General features: G+C 45.6%; 1 long non-coding RNA gene across 1 annotated transcript in view; it reads left to right on the forward strand.

Annotated features, from left to right (window-relative positions):
* LOC120324882 overlaps positions 1 to 10,602 on the forward strand; it is a 34,359-nt gene extending 23,757 nt beyond the window's left edge. The window contains exons 3-4 of the long non-coding RNA XR_005566557.1: positions 2,352 to 2,567; positions 10,437 to 10,602. This is a non-coding gene — a long non-coding RNA (uncharacterized LOC120324882). The remainder of the gene's footprint in view (positions 1 to 2,351; positions 2,568 to 10,436) is intronic.
* The last annotated feature ends 2,214 nt before the right edge of the window (positions 10,603 to 12,816 follow it).

The following is a 12,816-nucleotide window of genomic DNA, read 5'->3' on the forward strand; positions in this document are numbered from 1 at the left end:
GAAAGGCCTTCCTCTTATCAGGCATCCGTGTAGGTTCTTGGCATCTCATAGATACAGGTTGTATCCTTCCTGGTGTAAGGCTCTGGAGAACCTTTGATGGCTGTCCATCAGAGAGCAGAAAGCTGCCTGGGGCCAGCAGTACATTACAGAGGCTGAGAGGCCTCCCAGGGCCAGGCAGCTTATTGGCACTTTGTCAGGTCAGGGCTCTGTGGATGAGCACTCACTGAAGGCTTAATGGGAGACCTGCTCTGTGTCCTCTACAGGGGATCTTCAGGCTGCATAGGAAGGAAGCAGCACTTGCGCTTGTACCCTGAGGGGTAACACACCCAAGCTGCAGTGGGTGGAGGAGGAGAAGGAGGAGTAGAGACAGTGTAGACCTCTAGGCAGGATGTGAAAGTACAAGCCCTCCCAGCAGGAAGAATTAAATCCAACGGTTAAAGGCTGAGTGAATAAAACTATCACACAGCTCAGGCCTGACAACTTCGCTGTGAGGCCTTTGGTTGCCATACAAGAGATGCCTCTGCAAAGATCCTTCCAGACATCAGCACTTGTAACTCATGATCATAGTGACGTTCTCCCTCTCAAATGGTGGAGACCGTGGAGGAGTTCTGCCAGTACTACTGCTGTGAAGAAAACCAGGACTCTCTTCGTTACTAAGATGGTCTAAGTGAAGGGTTTCCTGCCTGATTAGCACACTGAAAAGCCTTCCTGAGCAGTCAGGGGGCATGAGAGCCAGCAGGAAGGTGAAGCCAGGATCTTCCAGCCAGTAAGACTGAACTGAGTGGGAGTGAGAGTAAGAGTAAACTTCCACGTGTCCCTGTGGTGCCAAAGTAATGCAGCTTTATTGGTGAGAAGCCACAGCCCACTTTTGCTGGCAATGGCAGAGAGATTCCCAAGTTTCCATGTTCACCAGCTTTGGTTTCCTCCAGGAGCAAGAAGTCACCCTACCAGCATTACTTCATCTGTCTGCATGTGAAGGGAGTTTGAGAATTATTGTTTCCCCCTGTATTTTTTTGCCTAGATTTTTTTGCTTCTATTTTTTTAGCTTTCCCCCCAAAGACTCAAAGTCCATTCCTCTGCCAAGTACAACCAAGCGTCAGCATTTTCCTAAAAAATGTCCATTGCCAAAATGGTTTTCTGCCCCAAAAATGTCACTGGAATTACTCGAACCAGTTCCATTTATACTGGCAGAAAAAAAATCCCCAACAAGTTGCCAATATGCATCTCCATGCAAATGACATCTTGCAGCCCTGTGATAACCAAGACTTGGAACATTCTTGTACATGGAAAGAGAAAAGAAATGGTGTCTGTGCTTGTGTTCGATGGGTGACAGGAAGGAGAGCCCATACAGAAAAGACCTTGCAAGCCAGAGCAGAAGAGAGCTTTCATCTCCTTCCAAACAGAAAAGAGCCTGCATATCAACTGTAGAACAGAGGTACAATTTCCACGCCAATACCAAATGAATCCTGCACACCAGTGTAGAAGGGAATTTACGGGTCAATATAAGGGAGCATTTCTGTGAATCACACTACAAAAAAGGTGTTCATACTGACCCAAAAGCAAACAGTTTTTTGCCCAAATTAGCCCAGAAGAGAGCTTGCCTATCAATGGAAAAGAACCTGCCTAAAAATCCCCTGTAGCTGCCCTTGGAGAAAAAGAATGACAGAACCAGTCTTTTCAAACATAAACCAATTAACAAGGTAAAAGAAAAAGTCTTACGATAATTAAAAATTAAAACCAACAAGACAACAGTGTAAAAAATGAAAGAAATGAATAAAAACAATTAGTAGAGATGAAAAAAACAGGGATGGGAATGATATAAATTGAACCTATTATAAAGCACTAATGACATTCGAAAACCTAATTTTTACATTGTCAAACCATTTTGATTAAGTGTTAAACGCTGCTCTTACGAACTTGGCATATATTGTGCAAGAGCAGTAATTTCTGCCTTTATCTTTTTCTCTGAAAAGGTGCTTGTGTGCTGAAAGAGGCAGCAAGCACTCAGGAGTTATCAGTGCTCCTTTCCCTTCCTGTCTACGTGCCAGAAAGCCCCAGCCCCGCCTGATAATGGTTATTTTCATGTTCACGGGGAGTGGGACCTAAAGTAAGATGGGGGGCAAGGACGAGAGAGAGGTGAGAAATGATGAAGGCACTGGGTGCTGATGAGGAAAGCAGACATCTTCCTAACTAGGAAGGAAACTTTTCTCCTTTTTTTCCCCTTTATTTTTTTTTTTTTCAAAAATGGAATAAGCAAAATAATTGAAAGAGAGAAAATTGACTTTTTATTGCTTTTTAAGTGCTTAACATGAAGTTTCATCTAGTAAAATTATTGTTATTTTTATCTTTAGCTGCGTCGTTCGTGCCTCTCCCTCCAGAAGCCATTTCTCCGGTTCAGGATGCCAGCTGCAGGGAGCCGCGCGGGGAATGACAATGCCCTATGCAAATACAACGCATCAGCCGTAAAGCTGCTCCACAGCCCCCGCCCCTGCTGGAAGCACAGGAGGAGGCAGGAAGGCAAAGCCTGGCCCTGGGAGGGGCCACAGCTCCCTTGGTGCAACTGGGAGGTGAGGATGCTCCACAGCTCCCTCAGTATTGCCAGTGCCACCCAGCAGGGAGGGACCGGCCAGGGAAGAGAGTGCTGGATGCACGGACCGGGGAGGCCAAAGGTGGTTATTGATTTGGGATCTGTGACTCCAGATCACCACAGTCTTGGCTTCCTAGAGTCAATTCCCTACCCCAGGCCACATCTCATCAGCTGAAAGTCTGTGTGACTGCCAGTTGCCTAATTTCAGAGCATGGGCTTCTCTTTTCTGTCCAGGTCTCCTCTGAAACTCTCGCTGATAAGATTCAGTAACATAACATACCAGGTCCTGGGAGACCTGGGCAAGGATTTACCACTCCAGAATTGGCCAGAAATATGAAAATGAAGGGAAGTTTCCAGTAATAATTTTTTTCATGAAAACTGAGAAAGAACCAGAAAAGCACTTTGCAGGCTGGAATGAGTATATGTCACTTTGAACTGTTCTTGGGTCCTGTGCACTCCTCAGCTCTGTACACAAGAGAGTGACAGACTTGTAGATGACAGATCTGGGCCAGGTGACAGAACAGAATGATCCAGCATGATGGCCCACATGCAGCAGTAGGAACAATGTGCTTCTCCCCAGCACCTGTAGAGAAGCAAGTCACAATAACTCAGACAGGGACGTGCAGTCATCATGACCAAGGACAGCAACCCCAGGAAAGGTGATTACACAGAAACCAAAGTGGGCTCAAGAAGCTGGCACGTCTGGAAATTATGGTGGGGAGAACCTTTCTGCTCTGGCAGGGCACAAAGTCTTTTCACAGAGACATTGCATCCCTGGGGATAAAGGATTTGATCACAACTCAGTTGGTGCCAACCTGACACAGGAGAGAAATCTTACATTACTAAATGCTAAAAGACAGCTAAAGGGAAGGAGTCAGAAGAGGGGGTAGAGAAACAAAAATAAATCAGAATCACCACAGAGAAAAGAGACTGAAGGTAGAGTTAAAATATAGGAGAACTTTTGGAAGGTAAAGATTTTAGAAAGAAACAAATATTGAAGAAAAAAGGAGGGGTATAAAAAGACAGGACATAAAGCCAGGCAGCGTGGTCATTGTCATTTATATCAATTTTTAGTGCTCCTTTTCCTCTGCCCCAGGAATAGTTCATAAACCACAGCATTTATGATAGGGGTGGTGTCCCACACTGCAAACCTATTTGTGAGTGTTACCACTGGGGGATCACATGTGGAACTGGCTTCCACTGCAGCTGACAGGCTCAATAAAGTCAAAAAGATCAAGAAGAACACAGGTGACAGGCTGTATTTGGAATGTTCATGTTCTTCTCTCTTTTTGTTGCACAAAGAAAGGAATGTGAATCCCCCATGCTACCAGTCACCACGTTTTTATTGTAAGCCTTGTAAAATCTGATGTTAAAGTCTAAGCTCTCGGGTCATGCAATTATGTGAGTCTCTGCTTTCATTTTTTAAAATGTCAGCTTCTAACCTGTCTACCTGTGGAGAAAGGCTTGGAAGCACAAACATGTACAGACTCAAAGACAACTAATTATTGATTTTATTTTTTTTTTTAAAATGTCTTGATGCTGGGTTCTTGATTTTGAATTTCCAGGTACAAACAATGGGCACAATGGCTTTCTTGCAGCCAGCACCAAGGCAGATGTGAAGCTCTTACCATATTTTCCAGTTTTGAGGTCTAATATCTCCATGAACTCTCTTGAAAAACCTGTAGGTCTTGATGTGAGTTGCAGAGTCTTGACCAACCTTTAATTTATAGCGAGTGCCTCACAGAATTGAGTGAATACAACTAAAGTCTACAAAGCTTAGTCAGTTTTTATTACCTGTAGATACATTCCTCATATTTAATATTGATCATATTTATCTGCTCCTTTTATTTAATGTGTCAGATATCTGGGAGCAAGCACCCATTAAATCCTGTCAAAACTGGACACAGCTCCACGGTGCTAAGAAAAACCATGATGCTGAGGATTCTGGACTGAAAAAGCAATATTGGGGGTCCATTGAGGAATTCATTTTGTGATGTGAGAGAAGGAGCAGCAATTCATCAGGTCAGAAAGAGAGAACACAGGCAGGTGGATCATTCATGCATTGCAAGAAAAAGAGCAGCAAGAGTTGAAAACCCTTTCTAGTCTGTTTGCAGGTGCTGCAGCCACCTCTGATGACAATGTAGACACAGCAAAATAGGTAATTTGAAAAAAGAGGAGAACTCCTGTCAGAAAGAGCTGATTGCTTTGAACAAGGCCACTAGAGCATAGCCAGGATTTCTCTGTTAGCTCTCCTCTCGGCAGGTACCAGGCAGTCCTGTTGTCTCATGACAAAGAACAGTGGAAGTGAGGATTCACTGAGAGTCAGGAGGACTTCATCTCCCCATTCTAGTCACCTCCAGCTCCTGTATTTCTGCCTTGCTGCAGGAACTTGCTCTTTCATTCTCCAGTGCTGTGCTGCAGCTTGTCTCCAGCTGTGCCCTAGGAATGTAAATCATGCCAGTGCTGCAGCAGGGCAGGGGAGGTTGGGAGTACTTGCCTTGCTAAGGCTCCTCCGGGTGCTTGTGTGGATTCTCTGCTCCAGCCCCAGGAGAAGCTTCCCTCACAGCCATGGCTGCAGGAGCCATGGTGCTGCTCCCCTCAGGACTGTGCTGGGGACAGGGCTGTGACACAGAGCTCTGTGGCAGCACAGCCCCTGTGCAGCCTGCTCTCTATGGAGCACACAGCCTCTAATCCATGCCTGGCTTCTGTTTGTGGGGAAAGAGGGAACTGAGGCTGCAGCGTCTGCTGCCAATGTGACCATTCCATTTACAGATTAAGTGCTGTGGAAAATTCAGGACAGGCAAGCAGAGGCTGAAAGACTGAGTTGTTTACAGAATCAAACTTTGGGAGGAGGCAGACTTCAGACAGTTATCCATGTCCACATAAGGGCTTAATTTGTTTGTGGGATCTGGTAGCCAAAGAACCTATACTGAGAGTTGGCCATATGAGCTGACAGAGGTCCAGATGCCCAGATGTAGCAGACAGGAGGAGGGTGTGCACATGTCCACATCTGTCTGTGTGTGTGTGCTTGTAGGACAGAGCAAGCCAGCAGACCAGATGTTCCATCTTCTGCCACTCTCCTAGTTCTTGTGAACTTAGTTTAAATTTTTTGGCTTTCTTGCCTCTCCACCCTCCTATTTGTGGGATTACCTCTCTCCTAGCTGTAGTGCAAGCCATCCTGTTCCATTCAGTGCTTTGGCAATGGAGATCACTGGCTCGAGGTTAGTGAGAGTGAAGTGGCAGCTGGCTGGTAAATTCATCCTCATTCCTTCTGTGGCAGCTACCTGTGGGTCCTGAAAGTGCCAGTCGTTCATGCTCTGCTTCAGAATGGGGACCTCATGGCCTGAGGAACAACATCTGCCAGGACTGTACTGGACTAAAAGAATTTGTCACCACTGAACGGACAGTGCAAGTTGTGGAGCTGGGCTGTAAGAGGGAGAGGGAACAAGGTTTAGGAAATAGAAGGGGAAAACTAAATGAGCAGCATGGTCAGATTCCACATTGTAGGACAAACTGGTGCTAGACCTTCTCAGACTCAGCAACTTCATTGTTTTCCTGCAAAGAGAGAAATATAAAGTGGTAGAAAAAAGGCAGTTCTAATGTGCTGGACTTGAGGTGTGAAGCAATCAGGCCTGGGATTTCCAAACTGGTTACCTATTGTGGGGTCATCCCTAATGCTGGGTTTAATATTCTTGGCTCCTCTACCTAAGCAGAAACTGGAATATTAATTCTTCATAGACTTATTCTTCAAAATCTGTCATGGGACAGTTGAAGGGGGAAGAAGAAAGGTGGCATTGTCTACCTAATAAGAAGAAAGAGGCAGCAAGGAGTCTGGGTTTATCAGCATTTCTGCCACTGACTCATTGCACGGTTTGGTTTGGTTTTGTCTTTTGCTTCTTCACAGCACTCTTGTAAATACGGTGGGTGTATGTAAATAGCCTCGACAGGCTTGGATGGAAGCCACGCAAGAAAGGAATTTATAAGAGCATAGTGTGATACTACAGAGCCTTAGCATAAAATCTGGAAAGACATGGCTTCCCTAGAGTCCCTGTGAGATATTTTCATTTGTCCTTTGGCACAGCAGCTTCAAGGCCTGACATTTGGATGTCCCTCCTGTGGCTGGCTCCTGCCGGGCTGGAAAGGACATGTGAGAAGCGCGCCCCTAGGATGGGGCAGAGTCCTGCAGAGCAGCAGCAGCGGGTTTGGGAGCAGGGAGAGGGAGATTTGCACTGTTCCCAGCTGAGGGGGGAAGTGCAAAGAGAGATGTACTGCAAGGGGGCACTTCTCTTGCAGGGTAGTCTGGCAGGATGAAGGTCACACAGGGAAAGATCCTTTTGTGTTGTGGACTGTCAGAAGTTCTCTGGGTCCCCCAACTATAGTGTTCTCCCTCTCCCCAAGTCAGGCTGTAATTTTGAAGTTCATCTTTGCTTTGAAAACGTGTTTACATTTCTAGTACACCTGTTGAAGACAAAAAAATGAAACTGTAAAGCATAGGATTTGTTTATTTGTTTGTTTGTTTAAAGAAGGCAAAACCAGGAATTGTGACTTTTTTAAAGAAAAGACTCTCAGATTTTTGGTACCTCACTCATGACTCTTGAAGGCCTGCCACTAGCATTACTAAGTGGGTTAGTACTACCAGTATCTCAGATTATTAAAGATAGAAACTGAAAACTAATTAGGAGTTCATGTTGGTTTTTCTGCTCTAGTGTTCCACTCAGCTGGCTGGAGTGATACCAGCCTGTTTAATTTCCTTTCCTTCTGCTTGGCAGTTCCACTGTCTGTTTTTCATATTGGTCCCAGAAAGCTCCCGTTTCACAGAGATTTCAGGGAGAGAAGTTCTCTGTCCATAGCCAGTGATTCTCCATCAGTTTAAAAAAAGTGAATAGGATATTACCAATGTATTTTTTGCTGGTGGTTCCAAAATTGTAAAGCTTACAATTTTTGCCTGTATGTAAACATTTATAGGGGACCCATTGTGCTTGAGATCCTGGGTGCCAGTTGGGGCCATTCTCTACAGTTGCAATATTCATTATCCCACTCTTTCCAGTCTCATTTTTCCCAATCTTGCTCTTACCTTCCTTTAGATATACTCTCTTTCCTATATCTTCCCCACAATTTTGTCTTTCTCATGCTGCCTATACTAGCCATGCCCTTTTTTCCCTGAATGCCTCCTCCCCTGCAGTTGTGGTTTCACACCACATTGTGTGTAGCCCTTTCTGCCTGCTGTGTTTCCATCTTTGCTCTTCTGCTCTCCTCCTTCTCTCCTGTACCTCTCAATTTTTCTCTCTGCCTTTGTCTCCTGCTGCTTCATTCTTCTGTCTCCCAAGGGCTGCTTTCCCAAGAGAAGCTAAGTTGAATTGATCTGCCATTTAATTGCCTGATGTGTTCATTGCCTGTGCCTGCTGTTTGCAAATAGGCCTGCCGGGAAGTCCCTGGGGGAGGCGAGGTTGTGTGGCAATGGGGGAGGCGGATGGATGGGCTGGCAGCCTCTCAGCCAGAAGGAGCTTCCTCGGAAACAAAACACCTGCCAGTAACACCTGTGCTCGTAAATGTTTGCTGCCATCCTTGGTCAGGCCCCAGCACTCGGAGAATGAACGTATCTATTCCATGGCATCAAACCAAGGCAGCTTCTTGGCTCGTGTGGGAGCTTCTTACAGCGAGCACGCCGTGTTCAGGTGGGGCAGTGCAAGGCGGGAGTCACACACTCTGGAGCTACGGGTACGAGCAAACCGTGTGTGAGTCCTCCTGGCAGCCCCGTCGTTTCTGCTCCAATGGCTCATGTCACTGCACCTCCCCATGGGATGGGTGAGTTGCACAGGGGTGTGGATGAGGGAGGCCCATGACTTTACCTTGTTCTGAAACCTTTCCCTACAGAATTTCAAAAGACTTGGTCAGAATACCCAGCTCCAGCACTCATGGTCTCCCATGCAGGCAAGTAAGGCTCCCTCTTCCCCGTCTGACAGGAGCCAGGAAGTCATTGACTCATCCAAGGTCATTGCAATGATTTCTAGTTGCAGTTAAAATGAAATCACTGTCTTCTGCTACTAGACTGCAGACTCAGTCTGCATTTCCCAAGGGATCTGAAGAGGGACTATGGTATGAATAGCAGCAGACCCATTTAAGCAGACCCATTGTCTTTCCACAAATCCCAACTATGAATTCAGCTAGTTTGGATTTAACACCACAAAGTTGATTAAAGAATATAAAAAATTTAAACAGCAAGACAGTTGGTTTTGCCAAGAAGACAAAAATAAGGGGGTTTGCACTGATCCTAATGATGTCCTTCTCTTTTCCCATGTTTGTCCACATTAACCTAACCTGGAAAATTGTGAGCACCATCCATCTACAAACACCCTGGAGGCTTCAGTTCACCTCAGTGTAACAGCTGGATGGAAGCCCTGGGCTCCTAAGGCTTTGCCAATTAAGGACATTTTCTCCTCTCTGCAAACACCCCATGTGACTTCTTAAGCTTTAGGCAGCAGAGTGTTCATGGAAGAGCAGGCCATTCCCTAGCACCCATCACACTAATTTCTTCTGCTTTCCTAACCACAGTCCATGCTGACCTTTGTTAAGGGACTAGGAGCAGATTACAGTGTGTGTGTGTATGGAGGAGAGTATTATGTCTGCTTCACCTGAGCAGACACTAGAAATGAAGGAATAAGTTAAACCAGAATAATAATACGTAAGAAACACAGAGCCAATCTGAATTAACCACAGCAAGAGCTGGCCAGTTGTCTTCATTGCTTTTGTGAAGCAGTTTCACTATTTGCTCTGCACCATCTAGTTAATGGCATGGCAGAGGTACTCGGTTCATATGAGGTGGGCCTTTCTGGTGGCCAGGGCTGCACACACAAATCCATAGCCTTGTATTGTTTCTGCTGGGGTTTAGGTGCATGTATTCAACAGAAGAAATATTATCCATCTGTTTTTACTATCTCCCTTTCTCAGACTCCCTTTCTGTCCTTAAAGGCCTTGAGATTTCTCTGGTTTATTCCCTTGTTCTCTCAGCATTCATTAAGTCAGCCAGCTCTCTGAGAAAGAACCTAGTTTTTCATTCTGCATGTCAAGTGGGGCCCTGGTCCTGTTTGGATCCTGGAACTGCTACTGATCATCTCCAAATGTGCATGTGCTGCACAGGAGGGAGCACGGGATGGCTGTGCTGGGATGTGTCTGTGAGCTGTGCCCGTGCAGGCAGGAGTCAGGATGTACACTTGGTTCCGGGCAAAGTCGGAGGATCCCCTTATACTGATGATTACATTAGGAAAAAAGACAATGTGTGGCATAGACTGAGGCTGACTTAGGAGGTGCATCTCAGGGGTGGTTCTGAGGCTGATAATGAAACACAGAGCTATCTCCCTCTTCCTAAGAGCTGGGATAGCAGGATGGCTGCATATGTCCAGCAGCACAGAGCTGGCCAGCGCCCTCCTCCCAGCTCTTCTTGCTTCTGACTTTGAGCTTTTTGCACAGAATAACCTCCAGTTTAGTTAAGCACCCTGAGTCAAAAAAACATTTAAGCTTGTACCTCAGTCTCACTGAATCACTGGGATTTAAACACATGCTTAACCTTAATCATGTCCTTGAGTATTCTTCTGAACTGGGCCTTTTACAAGGCTGTGAGTCCCAGGGAACTTGGGGACTAGCCTTCCTGCGTGCTGCTCCTCATATACTATTGATGGAACAATCTGTTACTCATTAATGCTGCAGATTAAGCCATTTTGCCTGAGTCTGTTTTTTCAGTAGACATTTTAACTGCTCATCTTATGATATATTTATTTGATTTCCAGTGCCTAGTTACAATATGACAGCAAATCCAGAGTAGGTTTAATAACCATTTATTCTGTCTCCTCAGGCAGACATTGACTGCAGGAGGTGGCATGAACTCAGTGTTGGCATTGAGCTACAGCAGTGAGGGACAAAATGACACGGAGACCCAGAATGAGGAATCTCCAGTGGGAAATTATCATCATGTAAATGTGAAAGATGGGAATCACTTCCACTGGAGTTTCAAGGACAGATTCCACAGACACCTGTCAGGAAGGTTCAGGGCCCTTTCTGCTGGTAAGTGAACTGTTCTTTGTATCTTTCTGGAGAAGAAAGGGTACAATCTCAGGATTAAGGAAATTAGTTTATCACTAAATGAGAGCCCCAGCTGTAGAACAGATATTCCCTAGGGAGGCCAAATGATGTCCATGTGTATGTTACCCCAGAGTTACTGGCCTGCCTGCCTGGGATGTGGCTTTGTGATTGATGAAGATGTGGAAGGGATATTGGACACCATGGAGGTGACAGCTTTGGTGGAGGCTGTTTGTTCTTCCTCCTCCTTGTGGGGATGAGGAGTTTTCAGAGCATTACCAACAAATCAGTCCCTCTTGTGAGGCACTTCCACACTTGTTGCTTCACACTTGTCGCTCCATACTTGTCACTCCACACTTGTCACTGTGTCAGTCATGGTGTCGTTCCTTTTCATGCCCTGCAGGAAGTCGAGAGGGTTTCCTTTGGCAGATGCTTCTCATGCTCCCTGGAGAGCAGTGATCCTTTGGTGCATATGTATACAGCTCACCACCCACTGCCCAGAGTCAGTCTGTCCTTTGGGAGGCTGGACTTCTGTGTGCTCTGGGTATTTGTCAAGGGAACTCCTAAAAAGTGTGTTATTCATACTAGACCAAGGTCTGCAAGGCCAGGAGATTGCTGGCTACCAAAGAACCCTTTGCTGAACTGAGAGAGAAAGATGTCTGTACAGTTGGTGCAGAAGAGTTCTGCTGCTGGACAAAGACTAGTGGGACACAGGAGAGCCTTTAAAACAAGGTTTGCTGAGAGGTCACAAGAAAAACTGAACAACATAAGCAAATTCACCATGGGAGCATGTCTTGATATAAAAGCTTTTCTTGGGGCCTGGTTTTGTACATCAATGTGAAAGGACAGTATTCCTCAGTCCTTCCCATGTCCTACTGCATTCAGAGCCGGTGCCTGTGAGCCAGAGGACTCTGCCAGTCCCAGTGCAATGCCTGCCCTTTCCCGAAATCTCTCCTGTGAGGTATTTAAAGGAGTCATACAGCCATTAATCCAACTGCAAATCCCTCAGTGCAGTGCATGACAAGATAGCTATCTCTTCCCAGGCAGGTGTGTCCCTGATTATAATCAGCAGAGAGGATACAGGACATCCCGGGAGCAGCACGGATACAACCTTGCCGTCGATCACAGATGGCAAGGGCTGCCAGTCACCACTGAGGCTCAGGCAAAAGCCATCCCTCTGGATGCCTGGGAGCTGTTACTGGAACAGCTGCTCTGGGCACTGTGTGAGAGGAAGGGCCAGAGACGTTTCAAGTGTTTTATCACGCTCTCCCCATGCCTGTCCCCTGTGGAGACACAGCCCTGACAGCTTTGTACTCATTGTCTCACAGGGAGAAGGTTAACAATAGGAAGGTGGCTGTTTGCAAGGGCTCAAGAATTAATTAGTGGGTTTCTTAGCACTGTTTAGATCCTAAAAGAAATTAAGTCTAGAGCAAGAGCTGCCTCATGAAAGGACCATTAACTATTTTGATAAGCAGTGGTACTATGTACTCTTAATATTTTTTCTCTACTGAGAATTGCAAAGATATAGGAAGGAATGAAGAATTCAATCTTCATCAGTGATTCCTTGATTGTGTTGTAAGATAAAAACTAGAGATACAAAACTGGTCCACTGCAAGTTCCTCTTCACTTTGCTTTAGTTATGGTTTGATTTTGCTTCACCTAACTCTGAGGCTGACTGGGAGACTGTTTCAGCCCCAAATATTGTTACCCTGGTGTTTATGGTACGGAAGGCTTTAGGAGACAGGCACTATGAAATTTTGCATTCCCCTTCATTTGGTTTGAGTCTGTGATGGCCACAAAAAATCCAGTGGCTTTTGATCCTGAATGAAGATGAGAAGAGTTTATGTGCCACTTTGCTCTGTGTCTTAAGATATCCAAAATTACAGTGTTGTGAGCTATGATTTGGATTTCTGGCAGCACAACACATGAATTAGATAACCTGTTCTTCTTCCTAATACAATTAGATAATTTTGTGCTGTTTCACCAACCTCTTCTTGTGTGACTTAGGTGATGAGTCTGTGTCTGGGACAGGTTTAATGCCTATCCACCCACAGGTTCCTCTTAAGCTGTCATTCTACACTGTCATTTTATCAGAGTTCCCACCTGAGACTGTGACTGCAGTGGAGCACACTCAGTCTGACTTCCAGCTTGAACTG

This window comes from Pipra filicauda, unplaced genomic scaffold (genome assembly GCF_003945595.2).
Source record: "Pipra filicauda isolate LSUMZ 115617 unplaced genomic scaffold, ASM394559v2 scaffold744_size113956_pilon, whole genome shotgun sequence".
Classification (NCBI taxonomy): domain Eukaryota; kingdom Metazoa; phylum Chordata; class Aves; order Passeriformes; family Pipridae; genus Pipra; species Pipra filicauda.